The sequence below is a fragment of the Bactrocera latifrons genome, unplaced genomic scaffold, assembly GCF_001853355.1.
Source record: "Bactrocera latifrons isolate USDA-ARS-PBARC rearing strain unplaced genomic scaffold, ASM185335v1 scaffold_7, whole genome shotgun sequence".
In the NCBI taxonomy this organism is placed as follows: domain Eukaryota; kingdom Metazoa; phylum Arthropoda; class Insecta; order Diptera; family Tephritidae; genus Bactrocera; species Bactrocera latifrons.
In genome coordinates, this window is record NW_017537378.1 from 2,404,541 (window position 1) to 2,413,069 (window position 8,529).

Below are 8,529 nucleotides of genomic sequence, written 5' to 3' on the forward strand. Positions count from 1 at the left end.
TCAAACGATATTTATTTCTTGAGCGTGAGTAGCATAGACGTCTGTCTGTTAATACGCTTGTATATAACCGAATTAGCCCAATTTTTGAGATATCGAGTTTGGTTTGGGTAAGTTTGGCTCCACCAACAGTGTAAAAATGCGTGAAATAGCATTATAGCCCCATTCACTCCCCAAATAACGATGAATTAGCAACAAATAGCGCCAAGGCAATAAATTGTTACTCAGGATGACAAATGATAGTTTAATAGAAGCTGGGGTCTAAAATCAGAGAAGGTGCATGGCACCATTTAGATGAAATTGTATACCTCACAGGCGATCTAAAGCATACAAAAGTTATGGCGGGAACACTTCTCCAGCTTGCTGAATGAGAGTGAAAGTATAGCTCCAGGAGATGCTGAACCCGATTCATCGGTGACGATGTAGCAAGCGTTCCATTACTTTACCTTTTAAATAGAAGTTCACATAGCAATTACCCGTCTGAAGAACAACAAAGCGGCGGGCCGCTGGATTCCCCGAGATATTCAAATACGTCGGCGAAGAAGTGATAAGGAGCATACATCAGCTTCTTTGTAGAATACGGTCGAATGAAAGAATACACCACCATTAGAATTTAAGTGTGCTCTGCCCAATCCGAAGAAATAGAGACAATCTGCGCCAACTAGCGTGAGATAAGCCTCCTCACATTGCTTGTGAGACTTTAACAAGCGTATTGTGTGAAATACTGAAGCCCACCGTCAACAAACTGATTGCACCTTATCAGTGAGGTTTTAAACCTGAAAAATATACAATCGATAATATCACGCGGTTAATCTTGGAAAAGATCCGTGAAAAGAAGATCGACTACACCCCCTCTTCGTCAATTTAAAGCCGCTTTCGACAGCAGGAGAGGAACTGACCTATATCTGAACTTGGTACTCGTATCCCCACAAAGTTAATACGGCTGAGTAAGTTGACGTTAGTAACACCAAAACCATCTTTAGGATCGGGAAGGATCTTTCCGAGCCATTCAATATACTTTATCGTATAAGAATATCTCCCGTCATCAAATAAAGAGTCGTCGCATTATCGACTTGGCTCCCACACTAAGGTTGACAGAAATAACTTTGTAATCGTAGATAATTTCGTTTATCTTGGAACCAGTATTAACACCAACAACAAAGTCAGTCTCGAGATCCAACGCAGAACAACTCTGCCAAGAGGTGCTACTTCTTAGTCCGAATTAATTAAGAAGTCAAGTCCTTCCTCGATGAACACAGACCAAACTCTATAAGTCACTCATTATTCTCGTCCTGCTATATAGTGCAGAGGCATGGACAATGACAACTTCTGATGAGCCGGCGTTACGAGAGAAAGGTTCTGAAGATTTATGGTTTTTTGCGCATTGACAATGGTGAATACTGCGACGATTGAACGATGAGCTGTACGAGATATACGACAACATTGACAGTTAGTTCATCGAATTAAGAGACAGCGGCTACGCTGGCTAGGTCATGTTGTTCGAAGGGAGAAAAACACTCCAGCTCTGAGAGTGTGCGATGCAGTAACCACCAGAGGAAGCAGAGGAAGAGGAAGACTTCTAGTTTATTCACATAATTTGCTCCTTTGAGATAAGGGCAGAGTAGAGCAAAGTACCGTTTACAGAGCATTTTCATTGTCATAATTTAATTTTTTGCAAAAGATCGCTACATCGTAATACTTTACTTTGTATCTTAAGCTGTCGAATTTCAATAATTTATTAGAGTATAATTCACTAACATAATTTGTTTATTTTCGCTAACATAGTCTACTAACTTTTTACTTTGGGAACATTTCTCAATAAATAACGTACATTTCAGATTCATCAAATAAACATATTGCTGGCATATAGCTTGGCCAAACGCTCGATATTACAAAAGAGTATATGTACGCATATTAAAATGAATATATAAAGAGTCTGATATTTGGAAATTGTATGAAGATAATAAAATTTGCATGCTAAAATACCGTCAAATGGGCCATTACAAATACAATGTGTACAGTGTTTGAGGATATAGGCTTTGTTTGCATACATACACATTACATATTAAATATGATAAGTATGTATGTGTGCGTTGGCAAACATGCTGTGTCCGCTAGCTGTCCTTATTACCGTTATAACCATAAATCAAACCAACTTGAGTGATCAAAGTGGACTTTTCGCAACACTTGACACTGACTTGAAGTTAATTTAGCAAATTTGCTTGATTTTCTGTGCGAAAAATTACTTTTAGGTTAAAGCTTAACAAAAGCAAATTTGCTTTGTTACTTATAGCAGACTGTCGAGCAAATTACATAAACTTTTGAGCACATTAAAATTTGATTTTCCAGTTTATAAGCGCTCTATACATTAATCCATTATGAAGTGAACGAGTTTTATATATTTTCTTTGCCATGAGCAAATATGGTACAATATTTGACTTCCATTATTTGAGCGTATTTTTCATGATCTTTTTTGCACTAAAAGTAATATTAATAATTGCGCTCGAAGGCTCTTTCAAAATCCTGCCTAAGCTCATGCGTGTGTGTGTGTTCCATAAGCTGCCTGCCACTTTTCCTTGGCTTTGCTTGTGCGCAATTTCCTTTAATATCAACTAAAATGAAGCACATGACAAATATTTGCATAAGCATAAATTAAATTTTCCCCACCTCACGACACACACACACACACGTATCTATATGTGTGGGTGTGAGTTATATAAGTGCGCTTTAATGTGCTTTAAATCGAAGGCGAATGCATTTTATGCGCACACAAACACGCACAAATATGTAAAATGAAGTAAGCAGTTAAATTTATATAGGCATTTCTCACTTACTCACACACACACACACACAGTTATAAATGTGTGTACTTGAGTGTGCGTGCGCCTTGTAATTATATTTGTCGATGCTGAGCATTTTCGCATGCAGTCGAGTTAATTGCAATGCACCGGATGGGCCAGTAAATTGGGTGAATTTGCAACAAAGCACGTACACAACGTAGAATATTGCTGTAATTGCATAGATATCCTCCATATCGGAAAATAGTAATCGTAATAGTAATGTGCATCGAAAGCAACAACAACAACAACAATAAACATATACAGCATGCAACTATCAATGCAAATGCCTTGCTGATATCTATTTAGCGCTATAGCACGCAGCTGACGCCAATAACATTGAGCAGCCCGAGTTGGGTGAGTGCTTGGTCACAGACATCATTTAGATTGTAATCGGCGCTCGTAGATTTGCTAGAGTACGCACATGCACACGCATAAGCCAGTGGCGGCCAGAAGCGGCGTGGCAACTGTTCGATTTCTATAAGCCACTCTCGAGTGTGTGTTGCAACATAATATGCTACTCATCGTTTGCGAAATGTTGACATTTGTGTCCTTTAATTTTTGTGCAAACGAAACGATTAGATGTGCAACAACAACAACTACTATACACCAGCACAAAAAGCACAAAAGGGGAAAGAATAGTTTTCATTTTTCGATTACATTGCGAATTTTCAATTGTTGCAACAAAACGAATTATCATTGCAATTCATCAATGACAGAGTCGGCTTTTCGACTAACCACATGTGTAACGCACACCAATGCAGTTCTATGCGTCGTAAACACACACCATACATGTGCCAAGTGGGGGTGTGTGTGTGCACTAAAAATGTTGCCATATTGATATCGTGTTGCAATGAGTGCAATATATTGTTGTCTGTTGCAATATGCAGTGACAGTTAATTGCTTATTGCAACTACAGCCGCTGCACGGTGTACTCTTTTAACACTCAATACCAGCAAATAAGTGTAAAAGAGCAGAAATTTTAACACAAAGATAGACGTGCATTCTATTGAGGCCTGGAAAAAAGAAACTTCTAGGAGTCCAAGAGAATACGGTGCGGAAGTAATTTAAAACCCAATTTACCTTACTTTCAGTCGGTCGGTTTTGAGCGACGCCTACCTTGCACAGAGCTTAATTTCCATCTCGATCAACCTCATTTTAAAGTAGGATCTACACTGGTTTTATCGTCTTCGATGTTCATGTGCTTCGATAGTCTGTGCCATTTTTAATAAACGACCAACGAATGGTTAACTCACTTTTAACCGAGCTCGTGCAACTCATTCAGCACATTTTATTAGCAAACGTGAAATGTTTTTCAAATAATATTGTTTTCTCTACACACTTAAAATACTATATGTGACGGACTATTTATCTGGCAACTATGATTTACAAATACAAACACAAATGTCTTTTAAAAATTTCATTTCAGAATATAAACTCGGGTTTTCCATTGCTGTTTCTCAAAGATTCGGTTTGAACAGTTCAGTATTTTCCAGTCCCGGTGCAATTCCCAACTCTGAGTCACAACCGTGAAAATTTCAGAGAAAATAGGGACTTGGAAAGGAGTAGATTCGGAGAATACTGCTGTTGAGGAGAACTTTCTTTTTCTTCGAGATGTTATATTTATAGTATTCGGTAAAGGTTGAGTTTTCAAATTTCTTCAGACTGTAGGTATCACGACATTAGTAAGCCGTTTTAAAATGATTCTAGTAGTTTATGAAGTAAACCAGGTGGAATTGCAGACAGTTATAAAAGTTATATTTCTTTTCTGCTGTGGGTTCTTCTACTGAATCACAATTTGAACATAAGTTGGTTAGAATATTGGAGTAGTGTTTTGTACGTTTACTATACCAATTCGTATCAATTGCAGCCAGATCTTTCTCCACCTGATCTCTTCAAGAGAGTGGAGATCTTCCTCTGCTTCCACCGGCGGGTATTGAATCAAAAACCTTTAAGGGGTAGCAATTTTTCCTCGGGTAAAAAACAGCCTTTCTTCCACATATTTTTTCTGTTATAAGAAATATTTTATTTTTACAAACATGCACTATTAACAAAGAAGTTCTGAAATTCAGGATAATTCCTTAAAGGATTTTCTAAAGTAGAAAATATGTTCTTTAGTTAAAACCTTTTCTTAGAACTTGGACGAAGGAAAAAAAACAGTTTCGAGAAAAACGCATTTAAACACGGCGCACCTAGCCAGCTAGCCTCGAGCACAGAAGCTCTCAAAGCTGTATCTCCGAAACTATTACTCAGATAAACTTGAAAATTTAGGACAATATTCTGGAGATGTCTGAGAAGTTAATAAAATAATGAGATAATGATAATGAATCGTTTTTTTAATATCCGTAATCTCATGTAACCCCTTAAGTTTGCCACGAAGATTATAACAACCAGCAAAAAGAGACTCCATGAGTACATAAGTATACAAATAATTAGCGCAATGAGCTGAGTCGATTTAATCTGTCCGTCTGTACTATCTGAGAAGTCGTTCTGAAATCGTGTATAAGTTCTTTTCTCTCCAAGAAACTGATCATTTGTTGTAATTGCCAATATCGCAACACTATAGCATATGGATGTCATACAAACTGAACGATCGAAATCAAGTCCTTGAACTGAAAGTGTTTTTTTTGAGGAACTTCTTCAATTTGACAATGTTACAATCTACAAATAAGCTGTTTTGATCGAACAAATATAGCATATAGCTGCCTTACAAACTGACCGCTCAAAATCAAGTTTTTTTGTTTGTGAAGGATATTAGGTGACGCAAAAAACGTCAAAGAATGATGAAGGCTAATTGATCGAAATGGATTTTCGGTGAGTTGGACGACCTCCAGCCTTAAACCAAAGGATGCTGTATCATTGTTGAGAGACAATGTTTTGTTACTTTGACCCCAGCAAACAAATTTTGAGATATTTCACATTTACTAAGAAGAAGAAGAGATCTTTCTAAAATCCTTAAAATTACACGAAATAAATTTCAACTTCTGATTTAAGTGGATCAAAGTAACCATATTACACTGTACTCCCAAGTAATGAGGACAATGATGATGATACCACTGGAGTTGTTGTTGCATATGTTGAGCTCTATTTTATATTTATATCGCCATTGTTTTCATTTTGTTAATGCTGCAATGCATAGACGAGAATACATAAATATGTATACATACATGTGTAGCGCTGGTCGTTGCACTGTGCTGTGCGATCGAGTGCATGTCCTTTTCGCATTGTCCTGTGTCCTGTGACCCAAAAGTGCAACGTTTTGTAGTTCATTAATATCTGCAAGGCTATTAAGCCTGAAAAGGCTGACAAAAAATACAACAACAACAGTACAACAAAGCTAGTTGAAGTGCCAGGCTTCTGCATCAGTCGAAGTGTGGTGAGCTGTGCCATTACACAACAACAACTATAACAGAAAAAAAAAAAAAAAAAAAAAAAAACTGCTCCGAGTGCATTTCATTAGACTTCAACCCCTCGAACCCCTCGTAGGACAGCATTTTATAGCACACACACCGGCATGGTTGTAAATGATAATGATGAGAAGAATGTACGGATGTGGATAAGCGATAGTTGCTAGCAGGAATAACAACAAAACTGCAGAGCTTTGGTCAGCGTGTGGCACAGAACGTTTGCTTGCCTCTGGTCGGCCTGTAATGCCCCCGTTTTTTTTAGGTTTATTGTCGTTTTATGTTTCTTTCTTTTTCTCTCATTGTTGTCTCTTGTTATCAGAGTAACAGTAGATGTTGTTGTGCTGTTGTTGTATTGTTCATAAATTGCAAATGCGTCAAATGTTTATCAACGACCATACAGCAGCAGCAGCAACTACAACAGCAACAACAATAATGTTAAAAGAGACCGAGCGTTGGATCATTTCCCTGGTGTCCTTTGTACAAAAGGTTATCCTGCGCCTTGCTTGTGTCCGGAGTGATGAAGCAGAAAAATGCCTCCGTCTTACCAACAACAAACACAAATCACACACAATGTGTGCACCAAGTCAATCTGTGCCCGGTGGCATCAACTCAAGCTCGAGCCTAGGCGGGTAGCGGTTGGCTCATCTATTGAAAATCACCACATCGGAGTCTGCCCGCACCCTTAGCGCCACTGTATGCTACGTACGTATCACATGGTTGTTGTTGTTGCTGTAGTAACTCGCACTGCTGCAGGATGTTGATATGTGTACTCGCATGACACCAACATAAATCATATTTGCTGTGCTATGTAAAAAATGTTGCTGTCGCTGTTGCTTTATTACAGTTATGTTGCCATTGTTTTGTTGGTGTGTTCATTGTAGTTGTTGTTTTGCTTCTTTTGACTCTCATTTATTGTTATTTTGCTATTATTGGTGAGGCAGTAGTGTAGTTGTTGTTGTGTTTGTGCCATCTTGACTTGTCTTAGTTGTTGTTGTTGTTGTTTTGTGATATGCAAAATATGCACTCTCTGGACCGGAGGAGATACATAAATTATGAGGGGCTGATCTAAGCAGAATTTGATGATGCCAGCGCTCTTGATTAAGGCATGCCTTTCGAAAATTTCATGCCGAAGTGCAAAAAGGAATGTTTCGGCCCCCGCTTTGTGGCAAAAATGTCAAATATTGTCATATTTTAAAATCTTCTCTGTGCAGATAAGTATGGATGTGCGTTTGTGTGTGTGAGACTAGGCATGACTCGAGACTTTATTATGATAAATTCAATTCAGTAAAATAATATTAGGTTTATTGATCAATTCAAGTTGTCAATTTTATTGAAGATTTATACAATATCTATATAAAAGAGATACTTAGGTTAACTGTTTATTTTTATAGTGGGATTTACTAAAACTATCTGTTTCTAAATAATTTATTAGCGTTGCAGTCATTTCATGACATTTCATAGATTGGAAGTGAAGTTATTGCATTTTAAGTGTCAGCATGTTTGTGTTATCGGTGCGAAAATGAGCTTCGAACAAAGAGCCAACATTAAATTTTGTTTTAAAATTGCTAAAACTTTTATCGAAACGTTTGAATTGATGAAACAAGTTTATGGCACTGATTGCCTATCCCGTAGCAGAGTGCACGAGTTGTTTCAACGTTTTCAAAGTGGTTGTGAGGACATAAATGACGATCAACATGTGGGCCAATCAAAATCCCTGATCACCGGAACTTTACTTCGAAACTGTGTGTGAATTTATCGAAAACCTGCCAAAATCTTCACTGAAATTCATGGAAATGGATTTGAACATCTCCAAAACATCGATTTATCACATTTTGACCGAACACTTAGGTTTAAGAGAGGTGTGTCCACAAATTCACTGATGACCTAAAATTGCTCAGAATTCATCATTCGAAGGACGATTATTTGAACAAAAATCACATTGTAACCATTAACCCTGTTTTCACCGATATGGCACCGTGCGACTTCTTCCTTTTCGGAAAAATGCATTTGCCTATGAAAGGAAACCTTGTACTATTAAGTTAAAGTAGAGTTGATTCTACGACTGACTCATTCTGATGTGATTATACTGGTGACTTATAATATCAAATCCCTTATGAAAAAAAAAAACTCTGCAGTTGTATCTAATATATCGATGAAGCGCCTCGAGCCCATCACAAATCTGTTGTGGTGTTGTATCGGGTGATTTTTTTGAGGTTAGGATTTTCATGCATTAGTATTTGACAGATCACGTGGGATATCAGACATGGTGTCAAAGAGAAAGATGCTCA